Genomic DNA, 19,135 nt, shown 5'->3' with positions numbered 1-19,135 from the left:
ACACAAAGTTAGCTGAAAGAGAGTTCATGGATATTGGAGCATTTTCACCAAGTGCAGAGGTTTTACACATTGGCAAGAACCAACACACCATTAGGATTCTCCTGTTTGAACAAAGAAATGGCCCTCATCAACTGTGGTAGAAATGCCAGGACTATTGTGTCTAATGACAGAAAGGAGGGATCAAAAGCTCCGAAAAGTAATGCTGGAAAGTCACTGAAGACAAAGTATTGCAGGAGTTTGAAAACAAAAAAGAATGTGCAGGATCACGGAGAAGTGTGTGGTGAGTGTGGTTCATGAGAGATTCTGCTACAGAAGTGTCCTCGCTGTTAACGATGTGGATTATAGGGTCCTGAAATGACTCGGGCCAGAGATGGCGGCACTCATACATCAGAATCTGTGTGGGGGGTGGTGGGGGTGGGGGCAGGCAACTCTGTAGAGTGTCGGAGATGATTAATAGAACACGGCATCCCTAGAAGCAAGGGAGATGAACAGCCAACAAGATATCATTGTCTGCATAATCAGAAGAACCTAGAATACATAACCAGTAGATTGAGGGCAGCAGCCCCAATTAAAAACAAAACCAGCATACCTTGCTCAGCTCTGATCTTGAACCAGAGGAAAAGCCAAGTCCTGAGGAAGTGGGACCCTGCAACAGCACCACAAATATAGAGAATATAATTTCCCCATCCCTTCCCTAAAGGGACTTGTGACCATTCACTCAGTAGCCATAAACTCAAGAAAGAGAAACACCCTTACATTTCAAGGACTGTTTTAAATAAGGTCCAACTTGACATTGATACTAGAAGGCCCACTGTGTCATCATGGCCCCTGGTTAGAATGGAGGCTACAGGGTCCAGGCAGCAAATGGAGTCCTGGCCCAGGGCTGGTTCATCCACTAAGGCCATGGATCCATGGGGCGGAAATTTCTCCTGTCCCCAAATGTACAATTAGAATGGTATTTTTGGGAGTTGGCGTAACCACTACATTGACTTCTTGGCATGTGGTCTAAGGAACTATCACAGTAGGAGAAGCCGAGAGGAAGGCCTGAGGCTGACTCCCCAGTTCCCAGCTGGGCCAGGAAATGAAGCCATTCAGGTGAATGGAAACCATCCTCCCAGGGACCGTGACAGATGGACCATAATGGATCCCTATAGTAGGGGATCCCTACTATATATTCAGGATCCCTATAGTATCTCCACTTAATGCACCAGTTTGTTCCCTACAAAGAGTAAAAGAAAGAGTCTGGAAAATGACAGGGGACTACCTACCACGATCTACACCGAGGAATAGCCCTAATTGAAACCATTGCATCTAATGTGGTATCTTTGTTAGAAAACATTAATTTACACCCTGTGATTCTTTAAAGAAATAAGTGGAAAATGAGATTTAGTATGACCTTTTTTGGAATCATTAGTTTAAAAAAATCATCTGAACACCATAATAAAATCTTACCCTTGACTCATTACACTTTCTATACATCCCAACACTATCATCTTATCCCCAAACCTGGCTCAGAGAACATCTACATTTGTTTAGAGTTAAGGACATCGATCCTTTGGGAAGGGTCAGAGACTGACTTTTCAGCTAGGAAGGCCACATTCCTACTTAGAAGACAGTGTTTATGGTTTTGGGGTCAGAGACAAGAGGGGGACAATGGGTTGGTCAGACGTTTGGCCCTTCCCCAGGACCAAGTCCTGAGCTAGCTCTTTAGCTCAGGCTGGGCTACTCCCAGGAAGAGAAGACAAGGGATCAGAAGGAAAGACAGTCTCTGTTCTGGAGCGCTGGTCCTTACACTGTAAAATGTACCTCAGCACCAAATATTCTCTTCATCAGAAAACAGGGAAAGACATCCGGCAGCATTGATTAAACTGTGGTATATCAGTGGATGGACTGGACATTGTGCAAGTGGGTAATAACGTGGAGTAACAGGTCCAACCCAATAGCAAGGGCTATATAAGTGCTTCCTTTAGCTTGACCATCGCTGGAAATAGTTTACGTTATAGTGCTAAATAAAAATAAAATAATACAGCAGGTCAGGAGCCGCCCCTGCCACCACCAACATGGAGACTTTGTAGAGTCCTGTTCTTAGAGCTCAAATCTGCATTCCCCACCCCCCCACCCCCCACCGCTGCACCGCTGAAGCTGAAGACGCCACCCTGGGTGCACATGCTGTTGGCCATGACTGTGTACGCTCTGGTGGTTCTGTCTTACTTCCTCATCACCGGAAGAATAATTTATGGTGTTATTGCTGAACCTCCAAGTGTTGGCTGTGTGACAGATGAACATGGGTGTCAGAGACCAGTAGCTTTCCTGGCCTACGGGGTTAATGGACAATATGTTGTGGAAGGACTCGCATCCAGATTCCCGTTTAGAATGACGGACTCAGGTTTCACAATCCTGGATGGATCAAAGGCACCAAACATTCCCACACTCAGTAGATGTCTTCTTCTAACTCATTGGATTCGTCTGTGTCCTATTGAGTTTTGTCATGGCTAGAGTGTTCATGAGAAAGAAACTGCTGGGCTATCTGATGAGTTAAAATGCCTTTTGAGAAGAAATCAGTGGACATTGGATTGGCTCCTGTTAAAGTTTTAAAGGCTGTTCCAACCTTCTGTTGTGAAATGTGGAAAAGAATGGAAAGCAGCAGTGAAGTGAACCCTTCATCCACTGAGAATACAGAAGCATGTTCAAGCCTGAGCTGGAATGTCCTCTTGGTGTCAGAGAGACCAAACTCATCACAGTACTTCTTCCTGCTGGACCATACTGATGTCCCAACCAGGTTAAGTGGCATCCCCTTTTTAGTTTTTCAGTTATAATTTTTTTTAACATTTATTTATTTTTGAGAGAGAGACAGAGTGGGAGCAGGGGAGGGGCAGAGAGAGGGAGACACAGAATCTGAAGCAGGCTCCAGACTCTGAGTCGTCAGCACAGAGCTGATGTTGGGACTCGAACTTACAAACCCTGAGATCATGACCTGAGCCAGCCAGGTTCTCCTGTTTTTCATTTCTTAAAGGAAATATACTCATTTCTACAACTGTAATATTGAATAAAGTGATTACTTTTTTACAGTTCTTCTCACATGTTTTGGAGATAACACTTCTGACTTTTAAAAATTAATGTAAAATTGGAAAGCGAGATCCCATAAGTAGAGAGCTCTGGACGGATGGTCAGCTTTACCCATGGTGCTTTGCCTCTAAACAGAGTATGTGACAGTTACTGCAGATATGTATGCAAGACTGTTTCCTGCACAATACTATGTATGAGAAGTGCAGAAATAATTTTACCAATTAAAAAATACATAAATGCATATATTATATAGTATGTATGTGGGTATGTATGAGTGTGTGTGTGTGTGTGTGTGTGTGTAGTTACAGCCTTGCCCACTCCAAAAATACTCCAAGGAAAACCTTCAGAGAACAAAGTCTGAAATGAGCTACAACACATGGAAACAATGGGTTTGTGTGTGAGACCTTAGAAAAATTCTCGCGGAATTATCACATTGTTTCCTGCATCTCCTTAGCCAGGGTTGCAGCTGTGCATTTGCAAAACAGTGTTTTTCCTTTAGGAAATATTAGCTCTCCGAAGGTTTCGGGGTAGGAAGTGTCTTAACATCGTGGGGTTAGAGCACAGGGGCGAGGGGTCGGGAGGACAGGTGTCCGGGCGCGGGAGGAAGGCCCGCGGGAACCCCCAGCTGGAAACGCAGGTGGAATTCGCTCCTGGGGGCGGAGCGGGAGGGGGGGCCTCCTCCGAGGGTACGGAGTCTGCGTCGCACGTGGCCGTTTGGACCGATGTGACCTGTCGTTCAAGTGCTTTCCAATCCCAGCTTGGGTGTAGGGAAGCCGCGGGGACGAGAGCGGGGAACCGCGACCCTCAGCCTCCAGCTTCCGCGGCGACGGCGGCCCCGGGGATCCGGGACCGGGCTTCCGCCCGCGGCTGGAGGCCTCGCTCGCACGACCCGCTTCCGCAGCGGGCGCCGCCTTTGGCCGGAAGCATATATTAACGCCACCTCCGCGGCCCCACTCCCGCACGGCTCCAGTGGCGCAATCGGTTAGCGCGCGGTACTTATAAGACAGTGGCCGGTGGGCGATGCCGAGGTTGTGAGTTCGAGCCTCACCTGGAGCACTTTTACCGCGCCCGCTGCGGCGGCCCCTGCGAATTCAGGGGATAGGTGGGGAGACCCTTGGGGGGGGGGGTGCTGTCGAGCCGCTGTGACCTCATCCCCCGACAGCCTCCTGCAGGGCCAGCGCCCGCGTTTTTGCAGCCGCCTCCTCCCGGCGGTCGCCAGGACAGCTGCTCACCGTCGCCAGAGACTCAGGCCCAGGCTCCACGTGCGCACAGAAATTATAAAACCACTGAAAAGTACTCCTATGTCTGATTTGTTAACTGCAGGAAATCAGGTTGTTTTTTTTAGTAAGTATTTCCGTGGAAAATCTGTCTTTGCACCCGTTCCCTTACCTTAGTTTCTCCGCGGCTCTGGGCTTGGGTGGGACGCTCGCCACGCGGGCCCGCGGGCCCTGCGGCTGGCGCCGACGACGCAGGTGCTCAGCCCCAGAAAACCAACAGACCCATCACCGCCTCCGAGCTGCGCGGGAAACCCGCGTGCGGCCCCACCTCACCGTCTGGGTCTGAAACTTTACCGGAGGCATCCTGGACACAGAGTCCCCAGCTTCCCGGGGTGTGTGTGACGGTCCCCGTGCACATGCGTCAGTTCTCCGGGCGCCGAGACGGTTTGGAGTGTCCACAGCGGCGGCCCACACTGAGCGGCCCTCTCTGCACGTGTAGGTTCACAACCAGGCTCACAGCAGCTTAGACGGACGCTGGGCAACGAAGGGATAGCAGATAGTTTACTTACCAACACGGACAACGGACGTAGCATAGAGGTTGTTCACAGAGTTGTTTTCAGTGTTAAAAGGACATAATACATTATCCATTAAAAACGGCCACAAATTCCTCCCATCTCCAGGCATGTCCCTTCGCAATGTGATTTTGCAGCTACTTCCATCAAGAGGTGGGGTCTGTTTCTCTCCCTCCTGGTTGTGAGCTGATCTTGTGATTGACACTGACCAGTACAATGCTGTGGAAATGATTTTGCAGGGGCCCCAAGATGAGGCCTCAACAGGTTTTGCCACTCTTGGGACCCTGAGGCCCACCTTGTGAAGAACTTCGAGCTCGCCTCCTAGAGGGTGCACGGTCACATGGAGAGAGGGGCGCTGGATCCCAGCCAGTCCAGTGGACTCCCCAGACATGTGGGTGGGAACATTTTGGACCATCTGGTCCTAGTCACGCTGTCCGATGACTGCAGGCACGGCAATGGCCACAAGCAAAGTCCAGATTGTGGGCCTGCAGAGTTGCAAAATCAAAAACAAAAACAATTATTGTTTTAAGCCAATACATTTGGGCGAGGTTTGTTACAAAGATGTAGATGACTGATAAAAGCATTTAACACAGAATAAGAACCTAAGATAAATTAGATTATTACTTTGGGGGATCTTCTCATTGTCCTAAGCATCGGGTCCTCTCTGCTCTTGCCGCAGGTGAGAGACTCCAAAATCGCTGGGGACCCCGGGCTATTTACGTTTATTCCATGAGTAAGCTGTCTCCTTGGGTCCTTGCACCGAACTCAGAGTTGAAAGTCAGAATTTCTGAACCTCAAGAGTGAGGAGACGTATGAATGAGTAGGCAATGTCCACATTCCTTGCCTGCTTTTGCAAACAGACTAGCCGTATTCTTGCCAGTGTTGCCTGTCCGTCTCATAAGTGTACTGGTTTGCTTTATTACCCATGATAAGGAGACAAGGGGCTGATGTCCACATAGAGACATATTTGCGTATTGAAGTAGTTCAGAGATACCAAGAACTCTGGATGCCAAGAACATTATATATATATATATATATATATATATATATATATATAATGTATTGTTGGACCTCTATAACATAGAGAAATGTAATGTATTTGCCAAGAACAACACAGAGAAAACAAAAGTAAAAGGGCAGATATAAATACCACCATATCAAAAATAACACTAATTGTGAATGGATTAAACAACCCAATCAGATGGCAGAGATTGTCATACTGGATTAAAAACAAAGATCTGGGGCACCGGGGTGGCTCAGTCGGTTAAGCATCTGACTCTTGATATCAGCTCAGGTCATAATCTCACGGTTCAGTTCGTGGGATGGAGCCCTGCATCCGGCTCTCAGCTGACAGTGCGGAGCCTGCCTGGGATTCTCTCTTGTCTCTCTGCCCCTCCCCCGCTTCTTCACACTCTTTCTTTTTTTTTTAAAATAATTATTGTAGTTAAAAATTTTTTTTTACTACTTTTGTCCTTTAACCTTCATGCTAGCTTTTTAAAAATGTTTATTTTATCTTTGAGAGAGAGGGAAAGCGAGAATGAGTGGGAGAGGGATGGAGGGAGAGAATTCCAAGCAGGCTCTGCGCTGTCAGCACAGAGCCCTGTGCAGGGCTCGAACTCACAAACCTCGAGATCATGACCCGAGCTGAAGTCGGACACCCAACTGATTGAGCCACCCAGACGCCCCTCACTCTTTTTTAAATGTTTATTTATTTTTTGAGAGAAGGAGACAGACAGAGTGTGAGTGAGGGGCAGAGAGAGAGGGAGACGGAATCCGAAGCAGACTCCAGGCTCTGAGCTGTCAGCACAAAGCCTGATGCGGGGCTCGGAACCCACAGACCATGAGATCATGACCTTAGCTGAAGTGGGACGCTTAACTAACTGAGCCACCCAGGCGCCCCAACTCTCTCTTTAAAAATAAATAAATAAACTTGAAAAAATTAATGTTGACAAATTTGCCAATCTTTTTCCTCATTGTTGTCATGTTGTGCATGTTTATGAAATTCTTCCCTACCCCAAGTTTACAAATATATTCTTTTTTATAATTTTATAAAACCTGTATATATTTGTTTTTTACGTGTAAGTCTTAAACAGGTTTTTTTTTTTTTCTATATGATGAAGTACAGGTCAATACATGTGTGTTCATTTTTTCTAGAATTATTTATCTAAAATTCATTCCACCCCCCATCGGTAGAGTATCCACTTTCTCTATCCGGTGTCCACATGAGCACAAGTTGTTATGTTTGATTTCTCTTTTTACTGATCCCGGCCAATGCCATCCTTCTTCTAATTACTGTTGAAACTTTGAATGAGTCTTAATATCAGATGGATGAATCCTCTCATTTTGTTCCTTATCTCACTCGTATCTTAGTTAATTGCCCATTTACACTTGTACATACATTTTAGAACTGAGTTCGTCAATTTCTAAATATAAATTAGTTAGGATTTTGGAATTGCTTTGAATCTATGGATCAATTTGGGAGATGTGACATCTCTATAGTGCTGGCTATTTCATTCCATAGACTTGGTATGTATCTCTATTTATTTGGGTCTTAAACTCTCTCACTAAATTTTCATAGCTTTTTCCATAGAGGTCTAATGGACCTCATAGACATCATTTCCCTTAGGTTCATTAGATTAAATACTGTTTATTTTATTGGATTTATTATTAAATATGACACATTTTATGCAATTTGTCCTATGACAATCAATGCATCTTATTTCTTTTTACAATTATCTATTACTTGTGTATATGGATACAATTGATTTTCGTACATTTATTTGCGTCCAGTACCTTAGAATACTCTGATTTTAATTATAACATTTTAGGAAGAACAGTACAAGAGAAAGAATTCTAGTACCAGCCCTCTGACTATAGGACTGTGCCTCTGTTACATGTGTTAACATACCCTAACAAGGTAGGTGTCTTAATCAACTTGACTAAGATGTTTATTCCTCACAGTTCTGGAGGCTGGGATGTCCATGATCAGGATGTCAGCGTGGGCAGGGCTGTTTTCTTAGCTGGCAGGTGTCTGTCTTCTTGGTACGTCCCCACACAGCGGCGAGGAAACTCTGGTGTTTCTTCCTCTTTTTATAAAGGCTCCCGTCCCATCATGGGACAGCTCCACCTTCATGATATAATCTCAACAACATCCCAAGGGCACCACCTTCTAATACCATCATATTGGGGGTTAGGGCTTCAGCATAAGAATTTGGGGGGACATAGTCCATGATTATAGGAGAGTTATAGTTGTTCTGTATACTTGCAAACACTTAATATTTTCACTTTTTAAATGTCTTCCATTCAGTAGTATCTTATTTAAGTTTTAATTTCCACTTTTCTGCTGACTTGAAGTTTGTCACCTTTTCACATGTTTCCTGATCTTTCAGACATCTTTCTTTGTGGGGAAGTGACTACTCAATAGTTTTCCCCATTTTTTTTTCTGGGTTTTTCTGGTTTGTTTATTATTTGTAGGAATTCCTTAAGTACTCTGGAAATGCATTATTTGTCAAAGTTGCTTTTAGTTTTGGCATTACTTAAAAAATAAGTGTAGCTTAAAAAAAGTGTAGCTTATGGTCAACTAAAATGCACGAATCTTGTTTTTATGAGGTGCTGTTAACCTCCAATATTGTGCTGGGCAATTGATTTCTCCCAAGTCTAATGCACCCTCTGGTCAATAGCAATTTGGGATGTCAAGTTGATCAGTGATCATAACTGATCAACTGATAGTTAGAAATCGCATGCAAATGTAATCAGGACACATATTATATGTTCCACCAAATCAGTTCAAATGTAGCAAGAAATGTCCACAGAGAGCCTAGACCCCAGACCTAGGATTCTACTTGACTTACGTTTGTCTTATGGGTCGTCCTTTGTAAACCTAAGCCTTTCCTCAGTGATTACCACACTCCACAGGCCTTCACAGCGTGTCCGGCTAAAAAAAAATAAGCGTACAAAGCCACAGAATCTCTACATTAAGGTTGCCTTTTAGACTGCAAAGTTTCATTTAGCCTCTTTATAAATTCAGGATACTTTAATACCTCTAGGACTTCTTGTAGATAATACTTACAGAATTACAGCGGATTAATGGTGTTTTTAATATCCTGAGATACTATTTCAGTGGGTGTATAGCCTTAAAAACTACAAGTAGGTAAAAGGTTCCCTAAAAAAAAAAAAAAGTTCCCTAGCATTCGTTCACAATTTAGCCTCATATTCCTCTTCAATCCTTTTCTTTTCCCACTTTAAATATAATTTTTCTGGGACTCCCAGCTGGCTCACTTTGTACAACATGTGACTCCGGATCTGGGGGTTGTTTGAACCCCACATTGGGCATAAAGATTACTAAAGAAATTTTTAAAAAAAGATTGTGTGATGATAAAATGAGTTAATATTTTAAAAAATAATATGATTTTTCCTTGTTGGAGAAGACCGAAGCAAATGGGTGTTAAATGGCATTGTTTTCTTCAGTCCAAGGTAATATTGTACCACTTTCCTGCTACGGTGGGTTTATCTCTCCCCGGTTCCTTTCTGCTGTAAGCTTTTTACAAAGCATGTCCACACACACACCACAGCCAGTCTGTGGGGCCATCACGGCAGGATCAGAGCTGCAAAGGCAGGACTTCTGCTTGTTGACATCCTTGACATCAAGCTTCTCACGGCAGAGACTATTGAATTGTTCATTTTTTATCCCAAATAACAGGAGGGGTGTGTGGAATTTAAAATACACCAATCTTGGTTTAGTTAATAAATGGTTTCTTCCTTGAAGAGGCTGAGGTCTACGTGAGATCACCCCTAGCTCAGGGGCATTAAAAATTTTATCTTAGAGAGAGAGTGCGCACATGCGAGTGGGGGAGGGGCAGAGAGGGAGAGGGAGACAGAATCTTCAGCAGGCTCCACACTCAGTGCAGAGCCTGACTTGGGGGCTCAATCCCATGACTGTGGGATCATGACCTGAGCTGAAATCAAAAGTTAGATACTTAACAGACAGAGCCACCCAGAAGCCCCACTCAGGGAAATTATGTGACGCTGGCTTCAGAACGCCTCGTGATCCCGGAGGTCTGTGCTCCTGAATTCCCCGCATCGCCTTTCTTCCCTCCCTTTCTCTTGTACTCCAGCTCTGTGTTCTGCCTTCATGCATTACTGTCTTCCCATCTTCCAAAAGTCTTTATCATTAGATATTATTATTATTAGTGGTTTTGGAACACTTGGGATTTTTAGGAAAACCAACTGACACATATTGTTTATTTTCTCTCTGTGTTGACTCCCATCTTGATCTAATGGGCACACTAATAACCCCCTGAAGATTAGTGAGGATTAAATGTGATGTATTTGAAGATGGCTGGCACGTGGAAGGCAGCTTGTGAATGTCGATGTTCTCTTCCTGCATGCTTCTTTCTCTCATCTTCTTACCCCCCATCTTCTTCTATCTTTCCTTATTCCCCCCTTCTCTGCCTTCCCCCCTTCCTATATTCCAAGCCTAGACTCCCACAACACCTTCTGGCCCCATGGACTCTGTCTTCACCAGGATGTGAGCCAGAATGGACACCTGGGTCATGAGAGGCTGAGAACTGTGGGATCTGAGTGTTCCAGTGGTAGTCTACTGGCCCAGGGCAGCTAAGGCCCTGTGAGTAGGCAAAGCTCTTTCAGCCTCAATTTTTTTTACTCTTAACCTGGTTGCAATAGGGATAGGTCATACTTTCAGCTGGGAGTTCTGAAGTAAGCCTACCATGTTTTCTGTAGGACCTGGACTATTTGCTCTTCTCATGCAGAAGGCATGCTCTGAAGGTATTCACAAGCTTACCAGAGCTTCAGAGATCTGGGAATGCAGAGTCTTTACTTGATCTGAACAGTGAAATCGGGCCCATAAAGAGTTTCCTTACCACTCAAGAGATAATTTCTACAAGGGGAGCAAAGGTTAATGTCATAGATGGTTAGGAACTAGTAACAACAGGTGAGGGGCCGGATGACATAGTTAGAGCCCTAAAGTAGGAATACAGAAATTGGATTCCTTCCATTGCTATTAACCACATGATGTGGCATACACATCACTTTATCCCCTCTGAGCTTAAAATACATACTATAAATGATAAATATAATTTATTGTGGACAGGCCAAATGTCATGCCTCATGCTCAGTGCTTTATATATGTGTGTTAATCATATTTTTAATTTTCTGTATTTCCTGATGCTTTGACATCTTGGGACCTTGGCAACCCTAGAGAAAGACTGTCCTTGTCCCTGCGGGCTAATCAATTCCCAGAGGTAGGAAACAACCCCATGCCTTTTCTGTGCAAACCAACCAGTCCAGAATCCAGGCTCCAAACGTTTGCCTTAATCAAGCCCTTATGCTCTGGTCCACTGTCCTGCCCTCATCACCCCAGGGCCAGACACCAGATAGCCACGGACAGCCCCCAAACTTATCCAAACTGCCCCGTGCTTAAGCCTGTCTCCCTGTCTCACACACTCCTTCCCACAGAGACCACAGTAAAGTCTCTAGCCCACATCCACCTCCCCCTTCTCTGCCTCTTGACTGACCTGGCGCTTCCCCTCTCCCCTTTGTGACAGGCCACAGCTTCTGTTTCCGGGGATCTGTGAGTATATAAACTTCCCCTTTCCTGACAGTCAAGTCCCCTTCTGTGTGTTCCCAGACTGGTCTAAAACAACCCAGGGCGTACTTTGGAACAACATATTAATGTTTCATCTCACGAGGCAGGAATTATTATCATGCAGTGGTGTGGGACTGAAGGCCGGAGTGTCTGTGGGCAATGGCAGAGGGAGATCTCTGCATGACTGTTCTGAGGGGCTCTGGGGTTTTTGAGGCCCAATTTGGTGTCCTTGCTCGATTATTCTCAGATTAGAAGCCCCAAGAAGAGCTCAGAATTCTAGAGAGAGAAATGGTTTCTGTCTTCAGAAAAAGCCTTCAAAGCCTCCCGACCCACCAGCCCCAGCTGGGCCCAGAATCAGCTGTACCTGGACTTCAGCTCCAGAAAGCGCCCACAGGAGACAGGGGGACAGAAGGGACTGGGTCCAGCAGGCACACAGAGCAGGAGGGTTTCAGCCACGTCAGCTGCTCCCGGTTTGCCTTGTATCACTCTCTCAGAGCCCCTAAATGCAGCCTTCACCAACTGGTAAAAAATAAACAATGAAAACTGTAATAAATAAAAGTTGTCTATTGGATTCGCAGGCTGCTGTGGAGTAAAAAGGAAAGGGCTTATTGTAAGTGAGGGGAGCAAGGTTGTATTCTCCAACCCCTTGTTTTATCATCGTGTGTAACATACGCTTACAGTCAATCTCTTTGTGTATTCAGGCCTGGTACATTAACATCGATTAGATCTTACGAGCTGGTATATTGTGATAGATCTATATAATCTAACAACTTACCTTCATATATCATCACATCATCTGAGAATAACGACACTTTTCTTTCTTCCTTTCCAGTCATTTAACCTTTTATTCCTTGTGTGGGCATGACTGCCCAAGGCGATGAATGAGGCACACAGAGATCCATAATCTTCAATAGAAATGATTATAGCTGGTATCCTTGATTAGTTACCAAGCTCAAACAGAATGTTCTCATTATTCTACATACGTTCGATATTTCACATTTAAGGTGATGTTGACTATACTTTCTCAAAGATGCCAGGTTAGAGAAGTTGCCTTCTATTGCTAGGCTGCTTGGAGTTTTGATCACGACTGAATGCTGAATTTTATCAAGTACTTTTTTTGTCTCTATTGAGGTGATTGCAGGGTTTGTTTCATTCTTTTTTGGGGGGAGGGGGGTTATTTCATTCTTAATGTGCAAATTGGAATGATTGATTGACTGATTTTTTAAATTTACATCCAAATTAGTTAGCATATAGTGAAACAATGATTTCAAGAGTAGATTCCTCAGTGCTCCTTACGCATTTAGCCCATCCCCCCTCCCACAACCCCTCCAGCAGCCCTCAGTTTGTTCTCCATATTTATGAGTCTCTTCTGTTTTGTCCTCCTCCCTGTTTTTATATTATTTTTGTTTCCCTTCCCTTATGTTCATCTGTTTTGTCTCTTTAAGTCCTCAAATGAGTGAAATCATATGATATTTGTCTTTCTCTGACTGACTAATTTCACTTAGCATAATACCCTCCAGTTCCATCCACCTTGTTGCAAATGGCAAGATTTCATTCTTTTTGATTGCCGAGTAATACTCCATTGTATATATATATACCACATCTTTACCCATTTATCCATCGATGGACATTTGGGCTCTTTCCATACTTTGGCTATTGTTGATAGAGCTGCTATAAACATGGGGGTGCATGTGTCCCTTTGAAACAGCACACCTGTATCCCTTGGATAAATCCCTAGTAGTGCAATTGCTGGGTCATAGGGTAGTTCTATTTTTAGTTTTTTGAGGAACCTCCATAGTGTTTTCCAGAGTGGCTGCACCAGTTTGCATTCCCAGGAATGATTTAATTTTTAATGATAAACTAACCTTGTAATCTTGGTATAAACTTAAGACCAAAATCACTTACAATTTTAAACATGACTGTGTTCAGTTCCTTAACTTTCATTATAATTTGTATCTATGTTCAAGAGGGAGACTGACTGATGGTCTTCCTTTCTCATAATGTCCCCATCAGGTTAGGTATGAAGGTAATACCAGCCTTGGTTGGGCAGTTTCTTTTTAAAACGTTAAATATGGACCTACCATATGGCCCAGCCACTCCACTGCTAGGTATTTATTCAGGAAAACTGAAAGAGTATATCCACACAAAGGCTTATATACAACTGTTCATAGCAGCTTTATTCGTAACTGGAGATATCCACCAACAGGCAGATGTGGTATGTCCATAGAACAGAATACTATCCAGCAATAAAAAGAAGTGAATTATTGATACAAGTATCATGGATGAGTCTCAAAATAATGATGTGAGTGAAAGAGTAAAGAGAGCCCATATTGTAGGATTTCATTTACATAAATTCCGGATAACTACAAGTTATAATGTATAACTTGTATAAACTACAAGTTATAATGTTTCATAAAACTACAAACATACTGACAGGAAGCAGTGGGTGTGGGAGGGGACAGGGGTTACAAAAGGGCACTGATGGACACTTTTGGGGGTGTGGCCTGTGTTCATTACCTTTATTGTAGTGATGGCTTCTCGAGCTATACCTATGTCAAACTCATACATATGTTTAAATATATGCAGTTGATTCTAAGCAAACTATACCTTATAAAGCCATTTAAGATGTACATTAACTAAATAAAATAAAATGTACATTACCTGGAAGACAATCTCATTATGGCTTTCTGCAAACGTAATTGTGGGTCTCCTTCCCTACACTGTGGAAGTGTCCCCTCCCCGGGCCCTGGGCTCGCCCCGCAGCAGGAGCTGACCCGCGCGGCCCACCAGGAGCGTCGGGCTCGCCTGAGTTGGGGCTGCTGCCCCGCATCCCGGAGGCGGCCGGACGGACGGTGGGCTCACCCCAGGACAGGTGGGCGGGAGAGGGGTGAAGAGCGAGCGCGCGGAGGCGGGGGGGCCCTGGCTGTGATCTCCACCCCGGGTGTGACATTTACTGTTACAATGAGGGGAGAGGGGGGGAGGTCAGCGCTGGGGCCCCTCCGGGTGCAGACGGCTTTGGTCCGGGGTCCGCCAGCCTGTGGCCACACCCGCGTCCGCGTTCCTGCAGGGTGTGCTGGAGGCGGGCAGTTCTCTTCCCCGACGGGGACCGTGTGGGGAGGGTCGAGGGGACCCGGGCCCAGGCCCTGCTCTGCCTCAGAAGAGCTTTGTCTGGTCAGATTGATTTCTTCTTTGAATAGTTTAAAGAAGTCCTCGGTAAGCCTCGGGACACGGAATTTTCTAGGTAGGACTTTTGACAGCTAATTCAAAATATTTCATCGTTTAAGAATATTCACATTTGATATTCCTTCTCGAACCTCCCTTGACACGTCATGCTGTTCTAACATTTCGTCCACTTCGTCTAAATACTCAGGTGTATTTGCCCAGATTCTTTTCACTGCCGCGGTAGCTGCGCCGTGTTGGTCCCGGTTCGCTGGGCTCCCCTCCCCTGCAGGTCGGGGGTCTCCGCGCTGGGTCCAGGGCACCGGGACAGGTGCACCTGCCGAGCCCAGGTGCGCAGATCTGCAGGTGGTCCAGCGGCCATGGGGGGAGGGGGGGGCGTCAGTCCGAGTCAGCGGGAGTCACCACCTCGGATCTAAGGTGTGAGGGGTCCTCCTTTCGAAAGAGGCAACATTTAAACTGACGTAAGAGACGAGTCGCGCAAGATAACAGGTTTTCTGTGCGTCTGCTCTTAAGTCACTGAGCGCGGCCGCCCGCCACCGAGAAGGGAAGGGCGAGGACGGTCGTCACGGACCTAAGTGACCTACAGGGACCCGTGCTACAGGGTCGGGAGAGCAGAGCTCCTCAGCCTCCGAGCCCCGCAGCGCTTCCCCGCCCCCGTGCACCTGCCCGGCACGGTGGGGAGGGGGGAGGGCCGCTCGCGTGCGTCCCCGCACAACTGTGCACCTGAGACGCACTGTCGCACCTCCTTCCAGCGACTGAAGGGTCGGAGAGAGATGTGAGAGTGAAAAAGGGAACAGCAACCACGAAGGGATTCGAACCCTCAATCTTCTGATCCGAAGTCAGACGCCTTATCCATTAGGCCACGTGGTCCCACGGCGTCTTTGTCGCAAAAGCTACTACAAGTGTTGCGAATCTAGACTCGCTTGTCCGTGCGTTGCTCTCTAAAGTGATGGCGCCCTCTCGGTTAACCCCGGTTCGGAGGCAGCGCGGTTGACATTCACAAACGCAGCATGATCCACCTGCTGACAAGCTGTGACTCCCTCCTCGCCTCTGCCTTCACCCGGACCCCGCACCTCCCTCGTGCAGCTCAGCCAGCTGCTTCCAACGGTAAAGACGGGAGAAAAGGACTGAAAGTCCCTCTGTGATCAGGGCCACAGGCTCCCAGGTCACCTTGAGAGGTCAGAACGGAGACGCCCTGGGAGTAAAGGAAAATCACCAGGAGTGGGACAGAGAGCCCCTCCTGCGACGGCTCAGCTCAGCCCCAACCCCGCTGGGACAGCCTCAGGTAGGGCGGGATCCAGGGCCTCCTCGGCCTGCTCTCCTGGAAGCCGTGCAGGATGGAGACGCCAGAGCCTCCCCCGACCTTTGTATGAGGCCCCAGAAGGTCCCAGACACCGTGCACGACCGAGAAATGTCCGTCCTGTTTGGAGCCACACAGCGGAATAGCCCCAAATCATTCAACGAACTGAATAAATAGTCCATTTTTTCCCAGAGAGAAAACCCCAAACCCAGATATTTTCATCTGGAGGTTCTACAAAATATTCCAAGGAGAATAATTTCAACTGGACACAAAACACTTACAAACATAGTCCCAGAGGGAAGCTTTCCATCTCATTTTATACGACCGACCTCATCCTGATGTCAAAGCCAGGCCAAGACAGGTGAGAGAGGAAAATCACCGCCGAATCTCAATCATGGATGTAAAGGCAAATATCCCTTAAAGAAAAAAAAAAAAAAAAAAAGCAAACTAGATCCAACAGTGCTTAAAAATTGTGACAAGCGTGGGTTTATACCAAAAATTGAAAGTCAATCTAGCATTAAAAAAAGTTTTTATGATTCAGCACATCCAGAAATTAAAAGAAAAAAGTTATGTGCACCTTAGTACAAGCAGAAAAAGCATGTAAATTAAAAAGGTGTAATGACTAGAAAGGAAGAAACAAAGTCTCTCCCCCCCTTTTTTTTTAACAGATTGTGTGCTTGTGTAAAAGATCAACTAAACAAACAAAAATAAACTATTATAACTAGCAAAAGAATTTTAACACATTTTCCTGATAGCTATAAAAATTTACAAAAGCAATTGCATGCAACAAAGAAAAATCTAGATACCACACAAAACAAGATAGTCACATGATAATATTTCAGTAATAAGGAGATACCCAAAAACAAATATAGCATGGTTTCATGTATAGAAACTACAAACTAAACATACTAAATAATCTATTTTTTTATGGATACATGTGTAGTAGTATATAAAAGCAAGAGAATGATTATCACAAGTATTATTATACTGGTTATTTCAGAGTGAGAGAGAGAGATAAAATGGAAATATTCTTTCTTAATTAGTGGCTTTTCTTTTTTAATTGAAGTATAAAAAGCATGTGGGAAAGTGCTCAAACATACATGTAAAAACCTCTTTGATCCTGGCTGCAGCAACTTCTTACTCAACACGTCTCCAGAGGCAAGGGAAACAAAAGCAAAAATGAACTATTGAGACCTCATCAAAATAAAAAGCTTCTGCACAGCAAAGGAAACAATCAGCAAAACTAAAAGGCAACCGACAGAATGGGAGAAGATATTTGCAAACGACATATCAGAGAAAGAGTTAGTATCCAAAATCTATAAAGAACTTATCAAACTCAACACCCAAAAAACAAATAATCCAGTGAAGAAAAGGGCAAAAGACATGAATAGCCGCTTTTCCAAAGAAGACATCCAGATGGCCAACCGACACATGAAAAAATGCTCAACATCACTCATCATCAGGGAAAGACAAATCAAAACCACAATGAGATACCACCTGACACCTGTCAGAATGGCTCACATTAACAACTCAGGCAACAACAGATGTTGGCGAGGATGCGGAGAGAGAGGATCTCTTTTGCACTGCTGGTGAGAATGCAAACTGGGGCAGCCACTCTGGAAAACAGTATGGAGGTTCCTCAAAAAACTAAAAATAGAACTACCCTACGACCCAGCAATTGCACTACTAGGCATTTATCCACGGGATACAGGTGTGCTGTTTCGAAGGGACACATGCACCCCCATGTTTATAGCAGCACTAGCAACAATAGCCAAAGTATGGAAAGAGCCCAAAGGTCCATCGATGATGAATGGATAAAGAAGATGTGGTATATATATACAATGGAGTATTACTCGGCAATAAAAAAGAATAAAATCTTGCCATTTGCAACTAGGTGGATGGAACTGGAGGGTATTATGCTAAGCGAAATTAGTCAGAGAAACACAAAAATCATATGACTTCGCTCATATGAGGACTTTAAGAGACAAAACAAATGAACATAAGGGAAAGAAACAAAAATAATATAAAAACAGGGAGGGAGACAAAACAGAAGAGACTCATAAATATGGAGAACAAACTGAGGGTTGCTGGAGGGGTTGTGGGAGGGGGATGGGCTAAATGGGTATGGGGCACTAAGGAATCTACTCCTGCAATCATTGTTGCACTATATGTTAACAAACTTGGATGTAAATTAAAAAAATAGATAAATAATTTTAAAAACTGGTAAATTACATGTAATATGTTTTTTATATTCATGTTACCAGAGTAGTATACCAGTTAAGAGCATAGACACTGAAGTTGGATTATCTGATTCTTAATATTATTCTGAGCTAAATAAATTGCTTAATCCAAAAAAAACCACAACAACATACATGTATACAGATCACAGAATGTTTACAAAGAGAACATATCTCTGAATCTTCACCCAGATCTTTTGTTCCAATTTATTGCCACTATTTCCATCAAATGAAAGCCAGAACTCAGTTTTGTCCCTTGGGCTATGTCAAGAAATAGAACCTCACCAGAAGCTCTCCTCATGCACCTCGTAACCACTCTCTTCATAAGGGTCACCACTCTCTTCTGACACTTTTCAGTATTGCACATTTTAATCACTTATGTAAGTAGAATTATACAGGATGTGCTCTTTTATGCCTGGCTTCTCCTGTTGTTGCAGTTAACAATGTTCTTTTTTGCTGAATTGCATGAATATGTCACAATTTATTGGTCCGTTCTGTTCATGATGGACGTTTGGGTTGTTTCCAGTTTGGGGATATCATGCACAGGGCTATTAAGGACACGCTTGTAAATGTGTTTTGTGGGTGGACCTGTGCACAAATTTCTCTTGGGTATTGTAGCTAGGAGTTTGACTGTTACTGAAGTTTGCTGATCGCTTTCAAGACCCATCACTCCCTCACATCTAAACCAGCTCATAAGAGAGTGCAGAAGCTCCCTCTCTTGGCTCCAGTGGGAAGGTCAAACCACACTAGCCCCGGCTCCCACTTGGGAACCTTTGCCCAGCTCCACCCCTCCTGCTCTCTCAAGCCATTTTTGGACCTGCCTGGGAGCCTTGTCTGCTCTCCCCAGAAAGCCTCATAATGTGAGTAAACATTTTCATAGCTTCCTGGTGCACCTATAGCATTATCAGTCTTGTGATTTAAACCAAATGCAGGGGGTGGGGGAGACCACTTGCTTTCAG

The 19,135-nt window shown here is 44.8% G+C and overlaps 2 non-coding genes across 2 annotated transcripts; one reads left to right on the top strand and one right to left on the bottom strand.

Moving 5' to 3' along the window:
- The first annotated feature begins 4,029 nt into the window (after window positions 1–4,029).
- TRNAI-UAU lies at window positions 4,030–4,122 on the top strand. Its single transcript is given in 2 exon segments — window positions 4,030–4,067; window positions 4,087–4,122. It is a non-coding gene; the product is annotated as a tRNA-Ile (tRNA).
- Window positions 4,123–15,436: 11,314 nt separating this feature from the next.
- Window positions 15,437–15,509, bottom strand: TRNAR-UCG. Its single transcript has one exon. It is a non-coding gene; the product is annotated as a tRNA-Arg (tRNA).
- Between the last annotated feature and the right edge of the window lie 3,626 nt (window positions 15,510–19,135).

Source organism: Panthera tigris, chromosome B2 (assembly GCF_018350195.1).
Source record: "Panthera tigris isolate Pti1 chromosome B2, P.tigris_Pti1_mat1.1, whole genome shotgun sequence".
Lineage (NCBI taxonomy): Eukaryota > Metazoa > Chordata > Mammalia > Carnivora > Felidae > Panthera > Panthera tigris.
Note: the sequence above shows the minus strand (reverse complement) of the source record. Positions and strands in the feature narration are given on the sequence as shown.